We start from the raw sequence: 13,070 nt of genomic DNA on the forward strand, positions 1-13,070 counted from the left end.
CCGACGCTTTTCCCCTACCCACCACCCAGGCCTCCTGGGCCAAGGGCCCAGCCTGACCAGCTGGAGCGGATTTGGGCGAAGGAGGAAAGAGGGGCCCCCGAGCCCTCCCCAGTATCCCTGTGCAGCCCTCCCTGATTGGCTGTGCGTCCCTGGAGCCCAACTTCAGTCGCTCCGGACTCCCTCTGAGCCCTAGGGGAGACGGAGTGCGGCGACCCAAGGCGGGAAGGGGGCGGCCACGAATCCCGGGGGCTGACATCCCGGGGGCCCCTGGGGAGAGGGACGCGGACGGCCGGCCCCCGCAGCCTCTGCGAGGCCCAGCTCGCCGCGACTAGCGGCCTCCGCTCCTCTCCACCCCCCGCCCTTTCCTTCCCTCCCAGAGCGCTCGCCCTGCGCCAGATACCGACGGCCCGCACCTCGTGCCCACCCTCCAGGGCCCCAGGTGAGGCGCGCCGCCAGTGCCTTCCTCTCGCCTGGATGGGGCTTCTTCGGGTGGGGTGGGGGTGTCTCTGGATGAGAATGTTTGGGGACGGGGGAGAACTGACCCGAGACGGTTTCACAAATGCAAAGCAGAACCGGGGGGACGGCGGAGGTAAGAGATTTGTTTAAAAATCGAAAAGGAAGAAGGGAGCCAGCTGTGGGCGCGGGCAGCTTAGGGGGCAGAGGCGCCAGATGTGCGCTCCAGCCTCTCCCCCAGCTCCGGCCTTTTATGGGGTCTGCTCCGAGGCCGCGAGACAGGGGCTTTGCACCCGGCTGGAACTAGAGGCTGCAGAGCTGCGCTCCGGACACGGCGACTGCCCCCTGGTCAGGTCTCCGGGGAAAGTCGCCCCCGGCGCGGTGCCTGCCCGCCCGCGCTGCGACTCTCTGCGAAAGCGACGACATGACCGCGCTCTGCAGGATCCCTACCCCTTCCTCCCCATCCCCGCCGAGTGTTCCCGGGGACTCAATTCCTCCATCGAGACCGCCGGGGAAGCCCCGGAAAACCGAAGGAACCCAGCTCGGGTCGGCGATTCCCCCGGCACTTTTATAGCGTGGGTTTGGGTCCACTGACTGCGGCTGGGGCTGCCGACTGCGATGCGCGCGCCAGCCCTCAAGCCGGAGTCTCTTCGGGGGCTCGGGGGGCCGTTTGTCAGCACCCGCCAGCTCAAGGGGTGACCCGTAAGCGGCTCAGACTCGGGCTCGGCTCTGGCTGGGGCTTGGCGGAGCTTGCCGGGGTCAACGTTAACTTTGCGAAGCGAGCCTTCCCCGCAGCCTGCGCCTGCTCCCGGAACGCGCCGAGCCTCTCCAGCTCCGCACGCACGGCCTCCCTGCCTCATGTTTGCCCCGGAACGGGAGCCGGGGGTGAGGAGCTTGGAGAACCCCGCAGAACGTGGGGTCCGGCGAGGAGAGCACCCCTCCCCCCTACACCCGGGTACAGCTGTAGGAGGCCTGCCTGGTGCTGTGAAGAAAAGAGTCCCCAGAGAAATTGGGGTCAGGGAGGCCCCCGGGTCGCTCTTCTTCATCCCTTTCTTGCCAAGGCCTTGCTCCTTGCTTTCTGGGCGGAGGGGGGGCTCGGGGGCGGTTGTGTCCACACGCCTCCTTTTCCCGGGTGAAAGGTTTCGAAATGCTAGAAAAAGAAGCCCTGTTGCGTTTGCTGATAATGCAGCAGGAATTTCACGGGCCAAAGCGCTGCTATTAAGAAATTGCATCTTTTAATTATTTAATAATGCCATCCCTGCATGACGACGGGTCGTCCCTAAGGGGTGGGGTGAAAGGTTGTTTCTAAAATCCTGCTGCATGTAGGTATACATCTGCCTATAAAGTCTTCCCTCCCATTTCCCTCTAAAGAAATCGTTTTCGGATGGCTTTGCAATCTTCCCTGGTTTTTCTCTTCCTATCATTCCTATCAGTTTCATAGGAGGCAGAGTAAGTTTTCGATTTAATCACAGGGAAGCCACGATAATTAATCTGGTGAGAGGATGGATCGATTTATCACTTGGGCTTACAGCAAACATCGATGGTTTTGCGGGGTGTCTGGATTTCCCGGAGACCGAGGTGTAGAAGTGTTCTCAGGAGCGAGGATCTGCCAGCATCGCATGAGCACATTTGCCACGCTGGGCTCTGAGAGCTAGAGCCTAATACCATGAGAGAGAAGAGAAGAGGCTGACCTTCATTTCATTAATCCTGGAATTATTTTCCCTACAAATACAGAGATGCAGCCATCAGAACCCAGAAGTAATCACTGCCCAACCCCAGCTGCAGGGAGCCTGATCTTCTTCCAGTAGAAGAAAGGAATAAAAGTTGCAAAACAAAGAAACAGAGGGTTGGGGCCAATGCCAGAGGGACCCTGAAGCTCCTGGTCACTAAAGTTCCTTAGTCATGAGCTCTAATTCAAAGTTTTAGAGTTGGCCAGTGGGCCCTGGAATTCAAACCTCTGTGCAAGAGTGAAATCCTGCCTAGTACAAAGGAATGTGAGTAGTTTTCAAGTACAGACCAGGAAAAGGCATCTGAGAGGCCAGGAAACTTTCCTTGAGTGAGAATTATCTTTACATCTTGCTTCTGAAACACTGCAAATTAATACATTTAAAATGACTTGCAGCTGCACTTCATTAGTAGTAATTATTTTTACCATTATTTTCCTTGTTATTTCAGAGTCTGTATAAGCTGGTCATTTTATTACATTGTCAGAAAAGAAAGAAAGAAAGAACCCTCCCCACCCCTGGGGGAGGGAAAATGAAGAGCCGCACTGAACAGACTGAGATAGGATAATCTGTTGAGGCCCAGACACGTAGATTTACTCAAACTGAGCTTATTGCTTACTAGAAAAATAGGCTTTTGAAATAGCTCTAATTGAAGCACTGGACCATCTTGATAGCACTTCAGAACTTTCGTTATGTTCAGCATTCTTATCGAAACACCAGGCAGTGAAATTACTAGAAACCTAAATTCTGTTTTCAATTAAGATGCAATATTTTGTTAATTTGAGAATTTTTTTAAAAGTTACATCTGTTTTTTTACGACCCAGAACTCATGTTTCCTCTTTGCAGTGTTGGCTGTGGTTGTGTATATTTGTTTGTTTATTCGTGTGAAGAGGAGGGGCAGGGTTGGAGAGCCATGCTGTGATTTGGGGGAATACAGATCAATTTCATGGTCCTTTAATGCACTTGTCTTCATAATTCATGGTTTTTCTTCCACTTTGAATAGAATTACATGGCTGCTTTGTAAAGATTCTGGTTTGGGGACCCTCATATGGGAAACGCCATGACTTTGACCTCAAGGCTTGATTTACAATGCCTGAGCTACAGTCCCATGAGCATAGTGTGTCCCAGAACCTTGCCTGTGAATGTCTGTGACTTATGAAGTTGACAGTTCATGTAAACTTTGATCTGTGATATTCAAAGCTATTTTCAGAACCATCTAAAGATCTGCAAATCTGATTTTAGTCTGCCTTCATTTTCTACACATTTATGTAGGCAGATGTTCCAGAAATATGCTCATTTCGTTTAAGTTTATTTTCAATATTGATTCTTTTCACTTTGATCATAAGAATACCTTATCATTAAATGGTAATGATAAGACAGTGGTCTATAGAGTTTGAAAGTAGGTAGCACATCTTTTCTTGAAGTGTCAAATTTGCAGAATAACTATAAATTCCAAAGTTTTTATTTTCCCTAGAAAATCTCAGCATTGTGTAAATTCACCAGCCAGTGGTTTAAGGGATTGAAATGTGTTTGGGATGTTTTTCCCTCTTATGCAATTGGTCCTCGTTCCATAAAAAGTTACCTGATTTGTCAAGAACCCCTGTTCTAGATTTACCAGAGCATCGTAGCTGTCAGCCTTTCCAGTCCAAAGTTATTACCCTTGAAATATGTAGATATCTTTGGTCTCTCTCTGTCTCTCTATTTATAGATATGTGCGTGTGTGTTATTTAAGGGACTAGGGGAAAAACATCAACAGGTCTGGTAAAAAAAAAAAATAAAGCTGGAGAAAGTTGGACAAATTGTGGTGCACCAGTAGGAATGAGCTTTTCCATCAGGATTACTATGATAGCCATCCACAGCCTCCTCTATGGGCAAAGAAGGACTAAAGAAGACACTCGAGGAGGATAATTAAACATCTTTCTGCTATAATTTTACACTGACATTGAGAGCCTTGTGCATCTCTGGAAATGGGCTCCTTCGCGGAAGATTGCACTTTTGGCCACTAGAGGGCAATGGCACCCTTCTCCAACTTTGTGCGTGAGGCCCATCTTCTTTTGAGGGCACCATGAAAAGCGGTTTTGTTACCAGCAGCCTTGTCTGGACCTCTCAGGAGAGACGGAATTCAATCTAGCTGTGGTTCAGGCTACTGCTTGAGCAGTTTGTCAGGATTAACATCTTTCTAGTCGGTGGATCCCCTTACCTTCACTCTCTTCCCACCTTGGAGTTTACTAGAAAGTTGCAAAATCTGAATCTTGAGATGTCTGAGCAGGAGATGGATGGGGGCTGGGCTGTATGAGAAACAAGGTCAGTTCTCACTGAGTCAGTGATCTGAGAGGATTTTCTGGCTCTTTTTTTTTTTCTTCCCTGCAAAAAAGCATCATTTCAGACTCTGAAGGGAAGAGAATGAATAAAGAAGAAAAATATTAGTGAGATTGCTGTGATATCATTGCCTATTCTTTCAAGAGGGATTTGAAGATGTCTGCAAGACATTTTTAATTTGCAAAAAAGAATAGCACTTTGATCTTTGGTAAACACTCTGGGGCCTGGAATTTTAATAAAACAGTAAATGTTTTACTACTACCTTTAAACCATTCTTGATATTGCTGTACAAAACCTAACTTTAGCAGAGTGTAAAATTTAATTCAAGATTGGTCCTCATGCCCTGGAGTTTAATCACTTGACTTTTTTTCCTCCTCAGTGATATGGAAATTACCACTTATGGTTAAATTGTGTATTCCAGGCTGCACAAATTTATATTTGTTACTGTTCGATAGTGTCATTAGGAAATTCAGAAGAATGAAACAAAAAACTAATGCTATATTATAATTAAGAGGAAAGCTCTCTTTAAAAAAATAAGTACTGTCTTAAGTAGATTCTTATTTGTATCTTTTTTTTTAAACTGAGTCCAGTTGCCTCCCTGGTGAATCAGCAGTGGAGTTCTTTGCAGCTCTCAGTGTGTTGGAATGCATGGGCAGTTGATGAAGGAGGGATCAATGCAAATGGATTATGGGAGGGAGTATTAAGTAACTCAGTGGAAAGTAAGACAAAGTGTTTTGTAAACCGAAGCTCACTTACCGCAGGACAGTTTATTTAACTTTTAAAACGAAGGCACTTTTAAATTGTAAGTGCTTGTGAATAATGCACGCTCATTAGAACTGGAGGGAAAATTTCACTGTTATTTGGTTTAATTAGCTGTCAGACAGTCACAGAGTTCCAAGATGCTTATAGAGATAAAGCATTGTTCTTGAGTCTCTGTGGTCAGGGTTTCTGCTCAGGCAGAGAACCTAGTACACAGGATGTTAAATGAGATGGGAGTCTGAGAGAGAAGAAGAGAGGAAAGGAAGAAAGAGGAGGGGGAAAAAAAAAGAGTGTGGGAGAGACTAGTGATGCTGTTTCTCATGGAAGGCCAAGGACTTGTGCCTCTCTCCCCTTTCCTCTCTCTTTCTACTCATTTAGACCATGTGAGGTGCTGAATCCAGAAAGCTGGCATACACAGCCTTACAGGCCACAGTAAACAGTGGTCAGAGCCTTATTCTCTTGCCGTCTGGCACTGAGTACTCATCAAAGGATATTGTGAATAAGCACTGCCTTTTTCTCGAAGTTTTCTGGTTATTCCAGTTGAAGAAAAACCTTCATTTACTCCATGAACCTCCTTGTTTTCTGGAAATCCTCCTGACACGGTCCTCTGCACTGGCATGATTTCGCAAATTAAGATTACTTCTCCACGTTCACTTTTCTTGAAGAAAATGGCCACCATGATGATCACCTAACATAGCAACCATAGCAGTGGAGGCCCCTACCTGAATTTAGTTTAAGACACACAGAGATCTCTTTTCAGCCATTGTTAGGCTCCACCAGTGAGATCAAACAGTGAGAATTTAGAGCAGCATCCCTGCCATGGATGCTGTTTTATTCTCAGTAAGAACAAGCATGGATGAAGGCAGGGATAGACATATCCTCTAATTATGGTACATTCGCCCCCACCATGATCTCTGCGTTATGTGTTACTGCTGATCACATCCTGAACACTCCGGCCTCTTACCAGCATCCCCCAGGCCTGGACCACCTATTCAGACTTAGAGGCAGTATTGCCAAGTGGCAGGGCCAAGATCAGGGTGAGGAGAGTGAGGCTAAGACATACAAGTGCAGAGTTAGATCCTGTCCGTATTTATTTATTGGCCACACCACACGGCATGCAGGATCTCAGTTCCCCGACCAGGGATCAAACCCGCACCCCCTGCAGTGGAAGCGTGGAGTCTTAACCACTGGACCGCCAGGGAAGTCCCAGTCCTGTCTTTATTGAAAATGTTGATATTTTGCTCATTGTGGATATTTTCTAGTGATCTTGATTTTTTAAATATTTCCTTAAAATATTATTCATCTTGATTACTGAGTTTTTTGGCATCCCCTTATATTCTGTGCCCAAGGACAGAGCTCCACCTGACACCCTAGTTCCAACCCTGCCCAGCAGTTTGGTTCTTCTCAATTCCAGCTCCACTGCTTACAAAGTACTAACCAAAAATGAGCTACCTTACTTCTGTAAGACTCAGCTACCTCACCTGTGAAAATGGAGCCCCTCACGATACCCACGTCCTAGGACCGTTGTAAGGTAACGTAAGGATTGGGTGCAATGCCTGCTTCACAACAAGCACGCAGTGACTGCTCGGGCCTTGTTGTCCTCTCAGAAAGAGACCTGAGCTTCACTTTTATAGACTAATGGTGGCAGGTAGAAGCTCTTCCTCACAATTTTTAGGCCAAAGTCCTTCACTAAACTTTCCCTTTGGCTTGAGGCCTCTCTGAATTAGTGATGAATTGTCTATTAGTACCAGCCTTTTTAAAAAAAAGCATTTCATAAATTTAAGTGACCCATCCCTCTTCCATTTAAAATGTTCAAGAGGCAGTTGAGATTTTAGAGATAAGTATCGCTTTTGAAAAGTGCCTGCCTCCTTCCTACCTTTGCATTTTCTCCCCGCTTGTTTTTACATATGGGTTGCTGTGGAAAAGCTGCCCTGAAGTAATATCTTACTGGGAAAGCTTGCCAAGCATGTGATATTGAGATATTCCTCACAAGGGTTGCTTCCCTTTAAAAGGGACGCATTACTATTCCAGACTAGCTTAAATGATAATTAGTCTCTTGATAAATTGTCGCCATTTCCAGAATATGCCTGTTTGTTTTTCAGGTAAATGTAGTTTGGGGTTTTCAGGAGGGTGAGCAGTGACAGTCTGACTTGTGGAAAGACTGCAGCTTGAAGAAGCTCTTGCCCTGTCGGCCGTCTTCCTCGGGCCCAAGCAGAAGCCCAGGGATTTGGCATCACGTTAAAAATAGCAGGAACCCTCACCCCCACGCAGCTGTTGATGGTGCTCTGTTTTCACACCCAGTATCACAGTCAGGCTGGGCTTTCCAAGGCTCCTGGTTCTTCCAGATTGTCCTGCTGTGTCCCATCTGTGGCCTCCTTGTGTCATCTGTTCCTACCCCAGGCCCTGTGCATTCGCTCCTGAGTGCAGGGTGCAATGAAAGGAAGGCTCTGCCTGTGTTTGCTGGGAAAAGGGCAGGGGAGAGAGCCAACTTTATGAGATGCTACTCTGTGAAAGGTGCTGCACCCACTACCTCCTTAATTCTATTCAGTCACCCGATGAGGAGGGGACTGTCAGCTCCATTTTACAGTGGGGAAAATGACCCCCAGGAGGATTCCGGACACTTGTCCAAGCTCACCAGGCTGAAGGAAGGAAAGCTGGGTGTCCGAGCCTGTCTGACTCCACATGCCCAGCAGTTTTCTGCTCTGTGTGACGTGTGTGGCAACCCTGGGCCTCCTCAGCTTCCTGGAGAAGAGCAGCTGGACAGAGAGCTGAGCTGACGGCTTGACCCTGTGCCCCTACAGGTTCCCAAATCTTGACCATACAAGGAGACTCTGAGATCTTATGGTCTAACTCTCCCTCTCCGCAGGTTTTCTGCTTGCCACTCATCCTGCGGCTGCTTAACTGTCCTGATGACAGCACGCTAGCGACCTCTCTGGAAACCCATGACATGAGAGGTGATTCATTACCTCTGCTAATTAGAATGCCCCCTCATATGAGGAGCTAAAATACCCCTCTGCTGTAACTTTCTCCCAACAGTCACTTTGCCCCTGCTCGCCATCACTTTTTCCTTCTCTGACAGCCCTACAAATATTTGAAAATGGCATCCAATGACAGTAAAAATCCAATAAAAAGTATTTATTGAGCACTTAGCTAGTTTCGGGCACTGTGCTAAGAACATTCTATAATATGAGACTTATCCACAGTGACCCTATGAGCTGGTAAAATTATTGCTAGCTCCTTACAGAGGAAAAAACCCAGACATTCCCGGTGTTCCACAGCTGGAAACTGGCAAAGCTGGGATTCAAACTCGGGTATCTGACACCGAATTTAACCCCTATGTCCGTGTGCTCTGCCATTCAGTGCTTCAGCTAATCTGGCGAGATACAGTTTACAGACCTCTCACCGTCCTCATCTCTCCCATCTACTTCCACTCCATTCTGTCGATGTCCCCATTAACATGTGACATCTTACATCAGAGTCTCTACTGCAGTCTAACCACCATATGGTGATGGGACCTCCTACTTCCTGTAACAAGGACTGGACATCCCACTTTACCAAGTAGAACTCTCAGGAATCAGATGTTTGAAGTCATTAACTGAACTATCAGCTGTTCCAGTCAATCTTCTTTTAGCGATGAGGGTCCAGGGACCCAGAGAAGAGCCATGGCTTGCCTGAGGTCACTTGGTGATTTAGGAGCAGAGGGGAGCAAGAACTGGGGAGTGGGGGTCTTGGCTCTTAACTGGATCTTTTACCACTATCTGAAAGCAGAAGCCTTTTTATTTTTTCTTTAGAGTCTATGTACCTGTGGTCTGATTCTTATTTAAACAGATCATTGGTTCAAGTATATAGATGTGTGTGTATATATATATATATATGTATGTATTCACCCTGTAACATCATTTGGCAGTTAAATCATAACATCTATATATGGGGCTTTGCATGAATCTACTATTTGGAAGTCATGGTCAGCCAATGCAGTGCCATTTGGTAATATTTTGCAATATGTACCATTTGACTTCACCCTTCAGCTCTGTCCTATCTGAAAGACATCTACCGCTAATACCTCCATTCCAAGTTTCCAGAGATAACAGAGTAGGAATGGCATCCTCACCTTGCCACCCCTAAGCATTCACAGGGCCCTCTGGCAGGGTTTGGTTTGAACTCCATCTCAAACTCATTTCTTTGTCCCATACTTTATTGAAAGGCCTGGGCTTGGCACAATGAAATGGCCAAATCACAGGGCCTTCCCTCAGAGAGCTGACAATATCAATGGTGCAGAACACACTAGGTCTGTCTGTAAAATCTCAAGGCCTCATACTGTCCGTGCTGCAAAGGAAGTATAAACAAAGAGGGCCACAGTAAGGACAAGCCACATGCAGTTTAATGATCAGGGACGGTTTGGGGAAGGAAAAACAGCATTGCACTCCTGCATGGTAGGAGGGGACCCTAGAGGCCACCCAGACCAACACGTTACGCTGTTCCTGGCTACCATGTGGTAATGGCTGGAGCATCATTAGTCATATGGAGCTCATTACCCCTGGATGCAAACCACTGAGACATTAGGAACTTTCACTTTTAGAAATACTTCCTTAGGTTGAGCCAAACTGTTTCCCCAGAGGTTGCATTCTTTGGTACAAGCCTTTGATGTCATGCAGAATAGATATAATTCTTCCTCCCCATTGCAGTTATTCAGGATCTAAGTTGTCTTCCAGGATGCCTTCTCCCTGGTCTTAACATCTCTAGAATGAACACCCCATTCATTTTTGCTCCAGCCCTTCTCGGAGGGAAGGACTGAAGACAGAAATCTAGAGGCAGCTAGACTCTAGACTATCAACTCCCTTCTACACACTTCTTTTATTGCATCCCGAGACTACATTACATTAGCTTTTATTGCCAGCCACATCACCCAGAGGACTTACGCTCCACAGTTTGTTTATTTGTTTTTCCTTATGTGCTGCTGTTAAGTCACATTTCCCCACCTGTCCCTGTGCACATAAGACATGATAAGGCACCTTCAGCAGTGCTAGGGAGTCAGGCTGCCTTGCTTCAAAGCTTGCCGCTTCCCAGCTGTGCAAGTCACTATATCTATTTCTCAATGTACTCAACTGTAACACTGGGTTAATGATATCTACCTTATAGGATGGTTCTGATATTAAATGATATTAATTGTTAAAAAGTGCTTAAAGAGTGCATGGAATGAGGTTGCTGTTATTATTATCTCTGTTATACTTCATATCTATAGTCTGGGTCCATTGATCCAGCCTTCCAAAATGTTTTTTAAATTTAAATCTTTAGCCTCTTGTCCAGAATATCTGTCATCCCTCCTAGCCCCATGCAATAGGTTGGTTTACTCAGACACCTACCTTTCTTATTAGAAACAAAACACAACACAACAATAAAATAAAAACAGAATAGAAGCAGGGACAGAATCTTGTTAAACTACAGAAGACACTCCTTTTGAGTGATTCCACCCTGAAATACGATATTCTTCCTGTTCCTCATTTCTTGTAATGCATAATTGCCATTTTGTTTGCTTGTTTGTTTGTTTGACTGCATAGCACCCAAACCCCCTTCCTGTGTTTGGAGACTAACCCACAATAAGACTCTATAGAAAGAAAGCCCTCCTTCTACTCCACAGCCTTGAAGGGCCATAGAGTTGCTTCCCTAGCTCTCCTGGAAGCTAAAATGCTGATTCAACTTCCCAGTGTGCTTTAAATTTGGATTCAGTATCTTACACTTACGCTTTGCACACACACGCACACACACGCACACACAATCACTGGTCATGAAGCACTCCCTCTGGTCACTGTGGCAGTGACTGCTGTATCATCCAATTTCCAAGGGTAGCCAGGGTGGTGGAGCAAGCTATCGCTACCCGTGTTCAGCGGGGACAGCCACAGTGCCCTCACCCACCTGGTTCTGTGGCAGGATCTGGTCTGTGGTTCTGACTGCCCAGGCTCCTACATTCCTGACCATTTTCTGACCCTGCTTCTCTAGTCTTCCTGCAAGCACCATGTTACCCAGAGTCTGTATCTGTTGCTTTGAACTAAGAAACCCAAAAGGCTTCATTTCCCTGCATATCCTTGCAAGACTGTTGTAAGAAAACTTATCCCCTGCAATGCTGAGTGGGGTATCTGGCTTTTGAGTTCCTCTCAAATGCTTAATAGAATGTTGATAGACAGTTAGATGTTAAGATGTGAGGATACAGCAGAGAAAGCCCTTATTAAACATTGAATGGTCCAGTTTGGGTTGAGCAAGAATTGGGCAGGATGTCAGGACCTAAGCAGAAGCCTAGTGATAGGCTCAGGAGCTCAGAGGATGAAGTAGGATTTCCATAGGCAGCCATGGTGGAGAGCATAACTGCTAGGCATCTGAATGGCAAATGGTCTCTTGGAAAGAACAGGGCAGATTGTATGGTAAAGTGGCCCATGGATGCTGGCTCTGGAACCAATGCAAAATTCCCAAAAATATTATCCAGAGAAAACTAAGGCCAGATTCAGGGACAAGAGTCCAAATTGTATTCCTAATCTAAGGGCAGCCAGATAAAAAGGAGTATTTTGAATTCAGAGCCAAAATCTTGGAGAAGGCAGGATGGAATACATAGGAGCTCTCTAGGCATTGATACGAGCACAAAGGATGCCCCCATAAGAATGGGCAAGTGACCTCACCACATCCCAGCTTCTGGAGGGGACAGCTCCCACACCCTCCCAGCATGCTGGCCTCTTTGTTGGCCCAAGGATTGGAAGATCAGGTGGAAGTTGTCAGTGCTTAAATTAGGGCAGATTAAGGCAGCAAGGAAAGACAGAGGAAAGCTTCCTCTGCAGCTGGTCCCTTATCATCCCAGGACAGCCTAACCCACTGCTGAAAGGAATCAGCGTCATCCTTCCAGAGAGTGGAGCTGTCAGGGAAGCTCAGAGTTTCAAAGCTTCTGAGACTTGCTAGCCCGTCTGCTGGGCCAGGGAGTGAAGCCATTGAATGGTTCTGATTTTGTGGTTGATGGCACCCCTTGCCCAGACCTGACCCAGTTGTCACCAAGCTGCACAGAAGTCTTGGAGCCATGCATTTCAGCTTCTACGTGGTACTCCCTGACAGATCACCGTGGACACAAATCCAGATCATAGACCAAGAATGACCAACTAAACATAGGTGAGGCTGGCTGGGCAGCTACATCGATAGTTATCTTTCCATTGTCTAACTTTTTAAAGCATGCATATTTAAAGGTTTTAAATATTTAACAACATATTTAAAGGTTTTATAAAATATTTCATTGACAATAGCAGCAAAACTGTGTTTAAATTCCAAATCCAAATTGAAAATCCGGCATACTTTATGCAAACAACTCCAGTTCACAACACTTTCCCCTAAGATATCCCAATAGCGAAGGGAGCTTGCTCTTGAACTGTCTCACTCCACTATATACTTCATACATACACACACCTGTAGTATAAGGTGTAGTTTTCATTTTTATTATTATTCTAGGGAACTTAAGAAGCACTATGTAAACGAAGCATCACTATTAGTATTATTATCTTAGAGTAAAAATTGCAATTTAGCAGTTAGAACTGGGCACACTCGCCTTCAAAGTAATGCACTGGCGATTCTTGTGTTTTATTCATCACTGTTCCTCCTGCAAACCTTACAGAGAAACTTCAACTTCAGCAAACCTCCACAGTGCGTTTGGGAGCATTAGTCAGGAGACTAATGCAGCCTGAGAGGATATGTCTCTGAAGTGAGGGATGGATCCTGCGGAATCATTTCAGCTGCTCTCGCCATGAACCCCCCTCCTGCCGTGCCCCGCATTGCAAGCCAGAGAGG

The 13,070-nt window shown here is 46.3% G+C and overlaps 1 protein-coding gene across 1 annotated transcript in view; it reads left to right on the forward strand.

Moving 5' to 3' along the window:
• The first annotated feature begins 373 nt into the window (after positions 1–373).
• The window catches only part of CDH11 (cadherin 11), a 141,212-nt gene continuing 128,515 nt past the window's right edge, over positions 374–13,070 (forward strand). Inside the window, exon 1 of the mRNA XM_024733711.1 lies at positions 374–439. The gene's annotated coding sequence lies outside the window, so the exon portion shown is untranslated. The remainder of the gene's footprint in view (positions 440–13,070) is intronic.

Source organism: Neophocaena asiaeorientalis, unplaced genomic scaffold (assembly GCF_003031525.2).
Source record: "Neophocaena asiaeorientalis asiaeorientalis breed wild unplaced genomic scaffold, Neophocaena_asiaeorientalis_V1.1 scaffold90, whole genome shotgun sequence".
Taxonomy (NCBI): Eukaryota; Metazoa; Chordata; class Mammalia; order Artiodactyla; family Phocoenidae; genus Neophocaena; species Neophocaena asiaeorientalis.